At 43.3% G+C, this 15385-nt stretch overlaps 1 protein-coding gene across 1 annotated transcript in view; it reads left to right on the top strand.

Moving 5' to 3' along the window:
• The window catches only part of XYLB (xylulokinase), a 1059043-nt gene that overhangs the window by 680344 nt on the left and 363314 nt on the right, over positions 1 to 15385 (top strand). The gene's annotated exons all lie outside the window — the stretch shown is intronic.

Below are 15385 nucleotides of genomic sequence, written 5' to 3'. Positions count from 1 at the left end.
ATACTTAAAATAACTTTTAATAATTAAATATTTAATGAAAGTAAAAAAAAATATATATTTTTAATCATATTTCTTAAAACATATATATATAGTAACAACATTTAATTAAATAATAGGCAATATTGTATATGTACCCCAAAAACCCAAAACTGACCCTGAACCCTAAAAATACCCCTTTACCCAAAAACTAAAAACTGACCCTGAACCCTAAAAATAACCCTTTACCCAAAAACTGAAAACTGACCCTGAACCCTAAAAATACCCCTTTACCCAAAAACTGAAAACTGGCCCTGAACCCTAAAAATACCCCTTGACCCAAAAACTGAAAACTGACCCTGAACCCTAAAAATACCCCTTTACCCAAAAACTGAAAACTGACCCTGAACCCTAAAAATACCACTTGACCCAAAAACTGAAAACTGACCCTGAACCCTAAAAATACCCCTTTACCCAAAAACTGAAAACTGACCCTGAACCCTAAAAATACCCCTTTACCCAAAAACTGAAAACTGACCCTGAACCCTAAAAATACCCCTTTACCCAAAAACTAAAAACTGACCCTGAACCCAAAAAATACCCCTTTACCCAAAAACTGAAAACTGACCCTGAACCCTAAAAATACCCCTTTACCCAAAAACTGAAAACTGACCCTGAACCCTAAAAATACCCCTTTCATTTAACATAATTAGCAATTAATCAATTAAATAAAATTAATTACCAATTACATTTTAATTAATTAACAAACATTTTTTAATTAACAATTAATTAAATATTACTACCAATTATTAAATTAACATATTTAATTAATTATAATTAAATTACTTCCCACCCTATTCCCCTATAAACCCACAACCCGCTAGAGAAAATACATTATTTTAATTGACATAATTAGCAATTAATCAATTAAATAAAATTAATTACCAATTAAATTTTAAATAATTAACATATATTATTTAATTACCAATTAATTAATTATTACTACCAATTAATAAATTTACATATTTAATTAATTATAATTAAATTACTTCCCACCCTATTCCCCTATAAACCCACAACCCGCTAGAGAAAATAAATTATTTTAATTGACATAATTAGCAATTAATCAATTAAATAAAATTAATTACCAATTACATTTTAAATAATTAACATATATTATTTAATTACCAATTAATTAATTATTACTACCAATTAATAAATGTACATATTTAATTAATTATAATTAAATTACTTCCCACCCTATTCCCCTATAAACCCACAACCCGCTACAGAATTAAATTACACAATAATTAAAAAAATAATTAATTAAAAAAAATAATAAAATAAATTGACACTTTTCACACATATTATAACATAAACACACTATAAATAATTAAATATTATTTAAAAAACTATATTTTTTACTATCTAGATTATATACTTGGATATTTTCACTGTCTATATTATTTACAGTCGATATTACTTCACTTACCTTAAAAACGATATTTTGGCTGTCGATATTCTGTCTAGTCGATATTTTCTCCAAACGATATTTAAAACTCGATATTCTGTCCGGACGATATTTTGGAGTCGATATTATGTCTGTGCACCACCTGGACATGGTCCGGTTGGCTCTGGAGTATTATATCTGCCTGGGGATGGAAAGTATTGTCATTCCTAGGTATTGCAGTAATGATCATGTTCAGTTGCTGCCTCTGTATACAATGTGGCCCTGCGATTTGCGGCTTGTGTGCTACATCTTGTATTCCTAGTCCTAAGTCCCGTTCCAAGACAATTCGAGACGAACAGATGATGCTATATGAAATGATAGATGGTATCATGAATATTGATGTTTCCTGATGGAAACGTAGGGCACAAGGAGGGAATGTGGAAAAGTAAATTTTTCCATGTTATATGTGCCTACGTGTTCCCCATCCTATGTTAAATGTGCATGATTAATATGCATATGTATCCCCCTCTGATCGATTAAAGACGCAATTACAGTTGTGTCCATCTCTAGTATGCCAGTTTCCAGTTCTCGTGATAGCTACGAGTATTAGGCCTATGTAAACCTACGTTGCCACATTTCACAGTATACACGTTAATTCATTGAATTGTCCCCGTTTCTAGGCCTCAAAAGGGCCCGGACTCAGATTCAGCTCCTGTCTCCTGAACCCTCTCCGAGGAGCGATACAGCCCCCACCTGTATCCCTGACCCTTAGCTTACTTCTTGCCTCGCAGTGCCCGGCCCGGCCTGGCTCTGCCTCCCAGTCTGCCAAGAATATGTTATGTTTCTAGTTATCAGTCCAGCCCTCCTTCTCTGCATTCCTAAGCTACTGAATCGCATCAATAGTTCCGTCATGGTCTAGCCTTTATGTCTCCCTGTAAGAGAAATACTGTATTAATATTCATAGAATATTCCCCGCACACGCACTACATGTAGAATAATGCATGCACCAGTCTTAGTGTCTGTTAGCCTTTGCCCTGATAACTTTTGGATTCTATCAACATGTACTATAAACACCAGATACTAGATATGCCTAGGTACATGTCGCTCTGACACTCCAGACTTTAGTCTCCTCTTCTGGCACAGAAGTCATAGCCCCCAGTTCTCCCTGGAAACACGTCATTGCCCATTTGCGCGCACCACTAGGTTAGAGGTCCCAGCTGCTCAGGTAGCCCCCTCCATGTTCCCACCCCGTTTATGACATATTCTGTTACGTTTACATCACATGTCTATGTATACGCCCTGTACACGCCTTCTTGTTACATCATTCTGCCCTTATCTTTCGCGACTGCTACGAAACCACGCCTACTGTTACGCCTACTGTATTGAATGTAATGTATTTTGTTCAAGTATATATATTGTGCACCCATATTAAAAGTTATCCCTTATGCTCCCAGATCCTGCCCCCGGCAGCTGCCATCCTATTCCCATGCAGGCTGTCCTGTTCCTGTCCTTTATGTCTGATTAAAGCCTGTGACTCAAGATACCTCGAATCCTGACTCTTATTTATTGAGCTATCTGTTTATATGAGTATCCTGAAAAATAGAACCGGTAATTAATTATTTATTTACCACATAATCCAGGTGTTATTCACAGTCCCTCCAGCTATTAACCACGGTCCATGTGAACCGGCCCTCTGTAGACTGGTGTCCCTATCCCACATTTTGGAGGCCTTGCCTCCCAGTACAGCCGTCACAAGCCAGAAAAAGAGTTCCATACTTGAGATTTCAATGTTTTCGCATACCCCCACCAAACTCAGGCTCTACTGCAGCAGCTGAGGCCTTGAAGTTCTCGCGGCCACCACCATCTTGTCACGCCATGGGTGGCACTCCTTCGGCCTGGGTCGAGTCTCCTTAGCGGGGGTGCTGCTGTGCTCCTATCCCTGGAGACATCCCACAGTATCCAGGCACTCCCCTGGTGCAGCCAAGCTCTGCTGGACTAATTGTTCCCTGCGCCGCCCTTACACAGCAGTCGGGCCCTTCAATCCCTCACAGCCGACTCACTCTTGCCGCCACCATGGGTAGAACCTGCTCCGCTCTCTGCCATTTCTCCCCAAGGCTACTGAGCCCTGCCAGTCATGTGCCCCCGCATCTTGGGGCTACCATGCAGCCCGAGTCACCACCAGAACTTCTTCGGACAGGAGGATAATTAGGTCCACATGGACTGCTGCTCTGGACCTTTTTTTTGTGCATTTATATAGCGCAAAACTGTCACCCTACGGGTATCCTGTCACTTAGACTTAGGAGTAATCAGCACGTACACAGACCTAAATTGGCAGTGGAAGGTCTAGCGCATTGACTATTCAGCACCATCTTTGCTGCCATAGACTGGACTCTGCAGTCTCTGTAAGATGTACTGTGGTGCTCCCAAATACAGAGCATTGCAGTAGTCCAGTCTGCTAAGAATTATGCTCCTTACTACAAGCGAGCAGGTATCTTTGGGCAGAAGCGGGAGGATCTGTTGTAACATCCGCAGCAGACAGAAGCAAACTACAGCAGTTTTATTTGCCTGGGACTCCATTTGGAGACTGCCATCCACTAGTACCCCCAAGTTGTGCACTGTTTTGGCAGGAGCCAGGGGATCATCCTGTGGGGTAAGCTTAAACTCCAGCGTGATCTTCAGCCGCGTGCGTCCGGCGCCATGCTCGGCTGGCCAAACCCACCCCAAATAGTGTTTTGTTTTAGGACGCATGCACTGCCTGGGATGAACCTAATCTCTTATCCAACGCATGTCAGGATAATGTTCTGCACAATAGAAAGCAGGGCATTGGAGCCTTGCTGTGTTCATCAAACAATATATGTCTATAAGTAGTTTGCATTTGTAGATGTCAATATCTCTCAGGGTTTGGTATTGTTGCCCCACCTTGTGCCTATACCCAAACTATTTTTTAAAGAAATCATTTTCTAATCATGTACAGCATTAGCATTGCTACCAAAATGTTATTGCAGGGCATGCACACATGCATCTCCAATCTCATTGTATGTCACTATATTCTGCAAGTAACGTTAACATAGTGTCTATATATTCTTTCATCACTGATTCTATTGTAATCCAAAGTATTGTGTTGTGAAACGTTATTTTGCCTATGTCGGAATGCTTTATGTTTCATTTCTAGATGCCATCGCATCTTGTGCCCACCTAGTTACTGTTTTGGATGCATAAATGAACATGAATGATTGAACAGCATATTTATAAAGAGCCACAAATAACCGTGCTGGGTGTCCTGGCGCTGAACTACGATCAATGCCTTCGGATAACATTTGTTAAATAAAACCGTTTTGATTTTCTTCCTGAAGACCAGATAATTGGGTTCCAATCTGAGGTTAAAAGAGCATTCAAACATTTGGCAGCAAGGTAAAAAAATAGATCTTTCTCTGATGCGGGAATGATGAATCTAGGAACACCTGCTATTGAAGTAGAGGAGGAGGAATGAAGGGTCCATTATTGGCAGTAGGGAATGATCTAAGCTCTAATGTCAAGTGGCCCTTTACATGGTAAGGCTTTGTGACAGATACACATAGACCTGAATATCGCTCTTCTATGCACTGGAAGCCATTGGAGATTGTGGACATATTCGCTGATAGGCTTATGTCACAATATATTTGACAGCAGTCTGGTGGCACTATTCTGAATAAGCTGCAGTTTGTTCATTAATGTCATGGTAAGTCCAACGTACATAGAAATGCTGTAATCCAATAGAGCCACAATGACTGCCTAAATTACTATTTTACGCTGGTCTAATTGTATCAAAGGCAGAATTTTGCACATTATGCACAGCATATAAAGCAGCTGGAGCTGAATTTATTGATCTAAATTTGAAAGGACATATTGCTGTCTGAGATCACCCCTAGGCTTTTGGCAGACCCCACAGAGGTCGGAGGGAGTCCCAATCCAGGAGGACACCAAAGGGAGGCCCAAACAGAATAAGATCTTCTCAAAATCAACACCTCTGTTTTATCTCTATTCACTTTTACAGAACTGACTGATATCCACTGAGCAATATCGGGCACGCAGCTCCTGAATTTGTCAGCTACCAATTGCATTTCTTCATTTAAACAAACACCAATCTAAGTATTAACAATAAAGGAGTTATGCATAATATTGACCTGCGTGCCTTGCCATAAAATGTAAGTATTGTTTGCATAGGATATCATTTGCAAGCAAAAAGAACGACTGGATGTGGCAAAAGGAGGCACACACAAATTAAACAGCAAAGACCTCAATGACAAGCCCTGAGGGACCCCACAGACAAGCGGGCAGAGTAGAGGAAAAGGCAAATAACTGAACAGTCTGGGGTCTAGAAGTCGCAAAAAAGCGATCCATTCAAGTGCTTGCCCTTGAATACAAGCCATGGCTGATCGCTTTAGAAGGACTGCTTTAGCAGGAGCGCAGCACTGGGCTCGAAGGCAGGGATTCAGTCTGATAAATTCAAAGCTGCCCCACTGCCTCCATATAAAAGTTTATGTACGTATTGTGAGACAGATAGCAATCTAGTCTCTTTAGTGTGTAAAACGCGGAATTCTGATTGGGATGGGTCTAGGAGAATGTTAGCCATGATGTACTGCAAACAATTGTCTATTGGCCTCTCTTTTCATCCTTTTGGCAAGCAGTGGCAGTGGTGATATAGGCCTGATATTGCTTTTTCAAATCAGTATTATTAGTGCTTGGTTCTAGATTGTATGGACTATGGGAGAAGCATGGGAAGTGTTACAATATCTGCCAAGATGGAAGCAGTTCTTTAGCTACTGAATGGAGAATATGTGGAGGTCAACGATCCAAAGGGTAACCTGATTTGGTTCACAGCAAAGTTGTTTCTGTAGCTTTGATGAAGAGCAGAAGATACTGAGTCAAAGGTTCTAAGGAATTTATATTTTCAAATTGATAGAATTAATTTTCATCCATCAAAGCTACATTAGAAAAGTTAGCCAAGAGTGATTCTATCTTATCAGAAAAGAGAAAGTTTATCAGATGGTGGTTGCAAGGGAATAATGAATGTCAATAGATATGGAGGGTTGCTAAATCTTTAACAACAGAAAACCCTTCACGCATGGAATGTTTGGCATCCTCAATTCTATTATCAAAGTAACTGATACCAGCATGATTTAATTTCTTTTTATATTGTTTTAATGCCACCGGATAAGTAAGTTTGTCTTCCAGATTATAATTCCACCACCACAATCTTTCTGAATTCTTGCAAATGTGCTTGGCGCAGGGCAGACCTTCTGCATACCAGGGGGCTGAGTGTTGCATTCACTTTGTTTTTACCTTTCTGCACAGGGCTAAGCTATCAATTGTGTCTACCAACTATGAATTAACATTTTCAATTTTATCTGGTATATTATAATCATCATCACAGTTTAAAGGAGAATAATTTATGGCCATTAAGCTGGCTTTTGTTTAAAAATGTTACTAAAGGTACAATAAGCTGTTGATGGTGCCAGAAGGGACGTTACTGACTGGTCTAGAATTTAACAAACCTATGATAGTGCATTGCATAAAGATCAGACCAGATCAAAGAAATGGGTCCAAAAGTGTTACCATTACCTTGGTAGTAAAGAAAGCATCTAACATGTGACTGCGAGATGGGTAGCTTCATTTCCGAAGATGGCCATGTAATTCAAGCATTTGGCCACCTCCTGTTGGGTTCTATCCTTTAACCAGGGATTAAAATCCTCAAGAAATGCAAAATTAGAAAAGTTAACAACCAATGGGTCAAGAAAATCTGTAAGCTTCTTGCCAAAATGGGCATACGGCCCCAGTGGACTGCAGAATAGCAGACCATATGGTGTTCTGTAATTGTTTACCAGAAATGTAAATGCTAAGAGTCTGCTGCATTACAAGAATTCTCCATAAGAGTGGTGATTTTCAGAAAAATGATACGTAAGATACCTTTTTTTCTAAGAGGGCTGTCTCACCGAATAATTCTATATCCTGGTGGGATGTCAAATGCAAGGTCAGGGCTGGAGGCCTCATGCAGACAAGTTTCAGTGAAAACAGTATGTCAATCATCTGGGATATAATAAATAATGCTAGTACATTTGTATGAGCTACAACTGAGCGTGCATTTAACAAAAAGATAATTCTATGAGACGTTACATTGCTATCCTTGTAGTGTGGATATTGTAACTGTTCAGTACCTTACGTATAAATGGACCACCCTTGGTGAGTTTGGCTTAGTTAATATGTTTTTTTAATTTAGTTTATTATTAAGTGTTACACTTCTAAGCTGCAGTGTTACATAACCAGCTTATAAAATCTAAATTACACAGTGTGTGGTAAAATGTAAATCATGTGTACATTAGTATAGCAGCGCATTACTCTATAACAAACAGCCTTGAATAATTCAGAATTCTGAAATTTGGACTTCTCTCTCTCTCTCTCTCTCTCTCTCTCTCTCTCGCTCTCTCTCTCTCTCTCTCTCGCTCGCTCTCTCTCTCTCTCTCTCTCTCTCCCCCTCTCTCTCTCTCTCAGTCTTACCCCAGAGGAGCGCCATTAAATGAGTTCTCTAAGGACATTGAACATATCCTAGAGGCTGGCTGCATCTGACAATTCAGCCAGAGGATTCAACATCTAAGTGCTGAGTTTTGCATTACCTCCAAGAGTGTTTTCAGGGCGAGCCATGCACTTCCCACTAATGGCTTTTAAAAAAAATTCTGTTTCTTTGCATGTAAACTTCTAAAGTTATGCAACACAAATAGCAGAGAAGAATAAGAACAGTGCTATTACAGCAACGCCTTGAAAAAAACGAAACAATCAGCGAAACATTTCGGCAGCATTATATTGTAGCATTTTGCCCCACAGGGCGAAGTTATCCATAATCCCCTGGCTAAGGGGAAATGAGGGCACAGACAAACACATTCTCGAATGAACTGATGTACCCATGTCAAGCCACATCTTGTGACACAAATCAAAAGAAGGGTACGAGGGGCACCTCACAGCTCCCCAGCTGGCAACTACCACAATGCAAAACACATAATCGAAGCCCGTGACACATTCGGCCCAAACCACAGGACATGGGTCCACTAGAGTTCGGCCAAATCACAGCCAAAGCGTAGGCAGAGATGATCACGTCTCCTGCAAACTCAGGGCAGAACTAATGACTAGCACGACATCATCCTCTCCCAAATGGTCCAACATAGCGCCCCAGAGCTCCAGATCTTGTTCCGCTTTATCATTCAAATTAACCTTCCGGAGCCGGCACTCTTCTACCACTGCCCACCTCAATAAATTGGCCCACCATTTAATCCAAATCGGAGGGGCCAGGCTAGCCCAGTGAATTGCTAAACGCCTTCTGACCAGTACCAGTCCCAGCTGGGCAAATCTGTGCTGGATCTTCCTACCTTTCTTAGGGAGAGGCAGCATACACAACTGGTAATGTCGTATTGTTAACTCCGCCTTCACCGCCATCACTCTTCGCACCTCCCACAATATCGCTTCCCAAAATGGCTGTACCACCCTGCAGTTCGATGTAACATGTCCAAATGCAGCCTGTCGAAAGGTAGGGCCGAATTCGACCAAGAACCCTTCAGTATTTGCCCGGCGTTAGCCGCCTCTCATACCATTCGAGATTACCAAACAAAGAGGCAGGCGCTGGAGACAGAAGGCAGGAAACAGGAGTTTATTCCGACGGAGCAGAACACGTCAAATCAGACAACAGGGTATCTTCTCGAGGTGCTCTAAACGCATCCTTGAGGCCTGGCCTCTTATACACAGGTTTATTGCTTTATTACATAAAACACATTCTTGTCAATACTTTGATGTACGGAAAGGCATCCTCGGAATCTCCGCTCCAAACCCGTTCCCACACATAGTTACAGTAAAAGTCCCCACCCCGATCTCAGTAGGTGATGACTATCGCGCAGCTGGATATCCCGCCGGCTACCGGAATGTGTGCGGCTGATCGGATCTCATGGGGTGGGGGCTTTTATCAGTCATTGATTCTTCGAAGAGGGACAGCTTCCTACTGTAAAGGGGCAATAAACTGTATCCGCAGGGCTAGGTGATGGCCTGGGATCGGGCGGGACAATCGGGCACAGAGGAAGGGGGTTCATCAAAGGATGCGTGATCATTAAAGGGACGGAGGGAGGTGTTAGTCGGGTACGGGATCTTGCTCCGAGGCAGGGCCGCGCTGAAGGGGTGGTTTATGGCCCAAGCATGTGAGAACGTGGGCTGTCAGCGCGCGGGGGATGCTGGCGGGGTCAGAGAGGGAGAGAGAGAGACGCGCTGGCTATCGGCAGTGGGCAGAGAGGCCATGGCGTTCAAAATGGCTGCTACTTACGCGCACATTTGAGCTAAAAGGGGACAAGATGGCGCCGATAATGTTTACGTCGCAATCTAGATTTTAACAAGCCGGGGTCACTCCGCACCACACACTCAGCAGAGTACACCAGTTAAACCCTATGCAGGTGCTGCAGTGTCAGATATTCTCTCTGCAGGTAGTAAATTTGTGTCAATTTAAACTTGCCATTGCTTGCCACCTCCTGCACCTGTGCCCGAGCATGCCCCCACTCTCCCCTGTAAGCAGGAACTCCAGATCCCCATTCCAGTTGCCATGCGCATACATTACATTTGTCTACCTATCATTCGTGAGGGCAGCATATACCTGGGAGATGATACCACTGGCTTAGCCGGGATCCAACTTCATCTGCAGAATGTGCAACTCACCAGTGTCATCTGGGAAGGACATTCAGAGCTCCCAGGACAAACGGGACACACTTGCATATTGCATAAATTGCCCCAGACCTATTCCAAAGTGAATCCCAACCTCCTCAAGGGATATGAAGGTGCTGTTCAGAAACAGATCCCCATGTCTCTGGCATCCACCATCGAGCCACCCAGAGACATCTATAGAGCCACGTATGCACATGAGTGGGCACAGCCACCAAATTGGAAAAAGCTTAGCGTAGGGTGCTCGCTTTAGAACCTGCATGACAGGTCTCTCCCATGCCTGGGCAACCTTAGAGATGATAAAGGGAGTGCCAGCTGGCAGGCCACTTCCAAGCATAAGAAGCTTGGGGAGATTGTAAACTGCTCCAAACCGTCCAATAGCATCATTTCCTAATTGGGACTGTCCTCGCACCACAGAGCAGCATACTGGAGCAGGCCAGCCAAATAATATAACTGAAGGTCTGGAAGGCCCAGCCCGCCCTCAGCAAGGTTCAGTTTTTAAACCGCGCGGCAGACTCTGCTCTTCTTTCCCGCCCACACCAGGGACACGGACAGCCCATCAAGTCGCCGAAATAATGGCGGCGGCACCTCGCAGAATGATTTCTGCATTATTAAAAGGAACCTGGGCGCCCGGACCATCTTGCTTAAAGCCACCCAGCCTATAACCGGATAGAGGTTGTGAGACCATCCATCACCCTGCCCATATTCAACTCATATTGTTGGTGTTGGTCATGCATTATCCGCATTTCTAAGTAGGGGACTGCCGAGTCTCCCAAGGCAGTACCACCGTAAGAAGGTCGGATGCATCAATCCCAGTCAAGGATGCCAGGGGGAAAAGCACTGTCTTATGGTGATTTATATGAAGGCCTGACACACTCCGGAAATCTGCCATATGCCGCAGCAGGTGAGTCACTGAGCACCCCGGATTAATCGCATGCACCAGAGTGTCATCAGCATACATTGACACAACATGAGTCACAGCGCCCACTTATACACCCCAGTCCCTAAGTTCGGTCCTCAGATGTATCACTAATGGCTCCATGGAGAGTGCATAAATGAGCAGGGATATTGGGCAGCACATCCTGGTGCCCCTTTCAGAATTGAATGCATTGTAGACCACCTGACCAGTGTGCACCCTTGCACTGGTTGCCATATATAAAAGTCATAGGAATCCAAGACCCAGGCACATCTGGAGCAACACTTCCCAGAGGTATTCTCAGGACAAGGTATCAAATGCCTTTTCAATATCTAAGGTGATGAGGGCTGTCCGAACCTCCATCCCCCAGGTTTCTTGCATCACATGGGATAGTCATTGCAGATTCATATGGGTACCTCTCCCCAGCATAGAGCCACACTGGTCCACTTGGACCAGACGGGTGACCATGCAACTCAGCCATTGTGCAAGGACTTCCACAAGTAGTTCAATGTCTACATTGAGCATAGATAGTGGTCGGTATGAACCGGGGTCAGCAGGGTCCCTGCCAGACTTGAAAAGCATGATTATTAGGGCTTCTCGCCTGTTGACTGGTAATTTGCCATGGTATGCACCTCACAAAAGGTTTCTAACAGCCCAAGGAGTAGGGAAGTTGAGTATGCTTGGAAATATTCAACCAGGAGACCTTTGGGTCTCAGACATTTCCCATGAGCCATGTCCAAGAGGACCTCCTGCAGCTCTTCCAGTAGTACTTCTTCGTCAAGTCCATCGGCTTGGGCGTCTGTCAGTCTGGGGACAATGATCCTGTTCAAGAAACCCCCTGTCTCATGTGGACCAGTGTACGTCATAGACGTATATAACCCTGCCAGGTGGTCCTGCAGCATCAAATTGTTTGCTACCTGTCCTACAGCAGCCCCACCATCCAGCAAGTGGAGGGAAAGAATCAGAGATGGGGGCCTATCGCATTTGGGCAGCCAGGCCAGCATATTCAGTGACCGGTCCCCCTCCCAACACTAATGGGCTGTAATAGCATGAGGATCAGCCCCCTTCGCCAGTTTGCAAGTGTTTTGCTTGATTCTGAGTCGCTGTTTTATCAAAAGGTACTATAAACAATTGTTTACCTTACTCTGCAGCTCCTTCCTTCTTAACACCATGTGTGCGTGCATAAAAAGTTCTGCAAAGATTGTCCAAGCTGGCATTAGATCATAATGGAAAAAGATACCTTTTTTAATGCATGTTAGCTTTTTCCGCTCGTACATCAAAACTGTTGCATTTTTGTCTCACAAAGTTTTTTGCCCCTTATAACACTACTGCTGAGATCAACTAATGCTTTGCATTTGGTTTGCATTACTTTTGTAATGCGGATCCTACACAGTGTTATATTGGAGTTTACTATCCAATGCAAATTAGGATTTGCTTCGGATGGTTCCCAAAGGAACACGACGTTGCGCAATTAGCTGCTTCACTGCGAACAAACTATCATATCGCAACCCTGGGAACCTGGGTGGATGAATGTAGAGGAACAGCAGTGGTTCCCTTTCGGAGAAATGTTAAGTTTAAGCCTCTTATGCAAAGTATTCTGAGTTTAAAACAATAGATTGTGATTATACAGTTATTTTTATTCATTGTATCAAGATTATTGATGGTGAAAAAGACGCTTTTTAGCATTTCATGTCCCTAACATAATGGTCTCCTGTTGGTGCTATATTCCTGCCTTTTGCAGGATCTCATTGTCACTACCAATCAACTCCATATTAGTCTCCTGCCCTATTCTCAATCCAATAACAGCGATTCATCACTCCATATTGATTGCTACCTTATGCTTTGTCCAGATGATGGCCCTGGATACATTTATTCCTAAAGGGTAAACGCGATGACAAATGAACTAGTGGACTGATATGTTTACAATGATTAGGGCTCTCTGTTTTATGGTATGTATTTTGTAGTTGACGAATAAGTGGAGTCAAAATTGGTACATGTCCACATTTATTTAACTGATAAAAAATATCTTTACTATTATGATATCTGTGGCATTTTAGCAAAATCAGCAGCCAAATATATCAAAACACTACACCCACAGGTAAATATTAGCAATTTATTACAAATAAATGTTAACATATGCCTATATTTAAAGATATCTTAACCTGTTGTTTAAGTCCCTATTCTATCTATCTGCTCATCTGTTGTTTTGGAATTCACAGTAGACAGCATGGAAAGTTACTTATTAGATGCACAATTTCCATTGTTTTCCATTTTTAAAAATGAATAGACAGGAAACACATTTTTGTGTATTTATCACATGTTGCATGTATCTGTAATAATCAGTAAAAAACAGAAAACTGGGAGTCTTAATTATGATGTACCCATTGCACTTTTATTTTGAGTAATGCTGAGAATCTATAATGTTATCAGCCACTAGTAATATGTCTATATTTGCTGTATTTATTTTTGATGTACAGCCCCAGCGCACAACTTTTCACTAATGTTGCTATTTACCTTCACTGTGTGATTATGTTGGAGCACCTGTAATGAAATATGAAATGCTAATAAGTCTATTTTTTACTCATCAATGAATTTTATACAGAGAATAAAACTAACTATATAATCACAATCTATTGTTTTAAAATCATATCACTTTGCCTAAGAGGTTTAGGCTTAAAACTTCTCCTGAAGGAAACCATTGTTCTTCTTCTACTTGCATTTCACTGCATCAAGGGGACGTTCCATGGGTGGTGAACGGGCGTTCCCATGAAACCACCTTAGGGTGTTAGGGAAATCCATATCTCCCTAACTACAACCAATTGTAAAGAGGGATTTGTGCCAAAATGCAATGCCTCCTCCGCAAGGCAGGTGCAAGAAGTATTTTCATGTATCCTTGTTTTTTTGGTCGAGCAGACCTGCATTCAATGCGAAGCATTGATTGCTGTTGTCTGCTTCTAGACCTATTGTCAGCCGTTATTGGGGAATGTGGACAAGAGATGGGCACGAGCACAGATTGCACCTCGTGGGCGCGCACGGCGCTGTGCCCATCTCCTGCCTCGGAAGCTCCAACATGCATGCGCATACCCAGAGACACACACACACGAGCACCTATGCACGCACCCATACATACAGAGAACGCACCCCCGCTGTCGCATACACGCACACACACACACACTGCATACACACACGCTCCCCCCTTACCTCACCAGAGACACACACACGAGCGCACATACACACATGCACGCATACAGAGACACCCCCGCCGTCGCACACATACACACACACACGCGCGCACACATACACACACGCGCCCCCCCCCCCGCCGCTCCCGAATACAGTCCCACTTACCGCCAATCCGGTGTTCTGTAGCCTCCGCGGGGCTCTCCCTCGGGCATGGGAGCCCCGCGTCACCACTGCTACTCGGGCCAGGAACTCCGTGGGTGCTGATTCGCGCACAAGACGGAAGTCCCGCCCCCACGCTAGGTTTCGTTTTCATGAGTCCGCGCGCACATCTTGTTATCACTTGTTGTGGGTTCCCGTGCGTCACTGCTTCTTTTGGTATGAAGAAGACTGGCTCGCGCACCCGAGACTGCAGCCAGCCAGAACTGAGCCGCAGATGAGTCCGTCATCAGAGAGGAGGGCTGGGTGATGCTGGTCAGGATGCCACCATGGCCATCCCGGGTCAGGCCTGTGCTGGGTGATGTCATCAGGGGTCAGTGGGGTCACGCAAGTGAGTTTATCAGGAGAGCGAGTTAAGACTTTTCCATCCGATCCCATGGGTTGCTGGGGGCAGCCAGGGACGGGAGCAGCGATGAACTGCCCTAAGAAGGAACCATGACTCCGCAATGACAAACAGCTACTTTTCATTTTGTTTCCTTTGTGATAGCTGATGCTTTACCATTGCCAAAATGCAAAAATAGCGTTTAACGTTGTTGTTGTGGTGGTGTCTGTTGAGGACTTCTTCACATAAAGTGTACTCTGCCTGGATTTTACAGTAGAAGGAACCCGGCTTTATCTAGTGTTTTTTAATGCAGTCCCGCTTGCTTTGAGGTGAGGGTTCTGCATTATATATTTTTTTAATGAATAAACTTTTACTTAGCTGCTTGTTCCCGCATTACATCTGTTTCTTACCATCTGCACTGTGTGTTACCGGAGTGACTCCCAACCTTAACGCATGCAACGCATGCACAGCACCACCTTTGAGCAGCCCACCTCTGCACTGTATTGTCACATTTGTGAAGGCGAAGAATGTTTTGTGTGCTAAAGACCGAGATTAGCCCTTGTAAGCCATTCTAAAACACGAAGAAATAAAGGAGACC

Source organism: Lissotriton helveticus, chromosome 10, assembly GCF_964261635.1.
Source record: "Lissotriton helveticus chromosome 10, aLisHel1.1, whole genome shotgun sequence".
NCBI lineage: Eukaryota > Metazoa > Chordata > Amphibia > Caudata > Salamandridae > Lissotriton > Lissotriton helveticus.
Note: the sequence above shows the minus strand (reverse complement) of the source record. Positions and strands in the feature narration are given on the sequence as shown.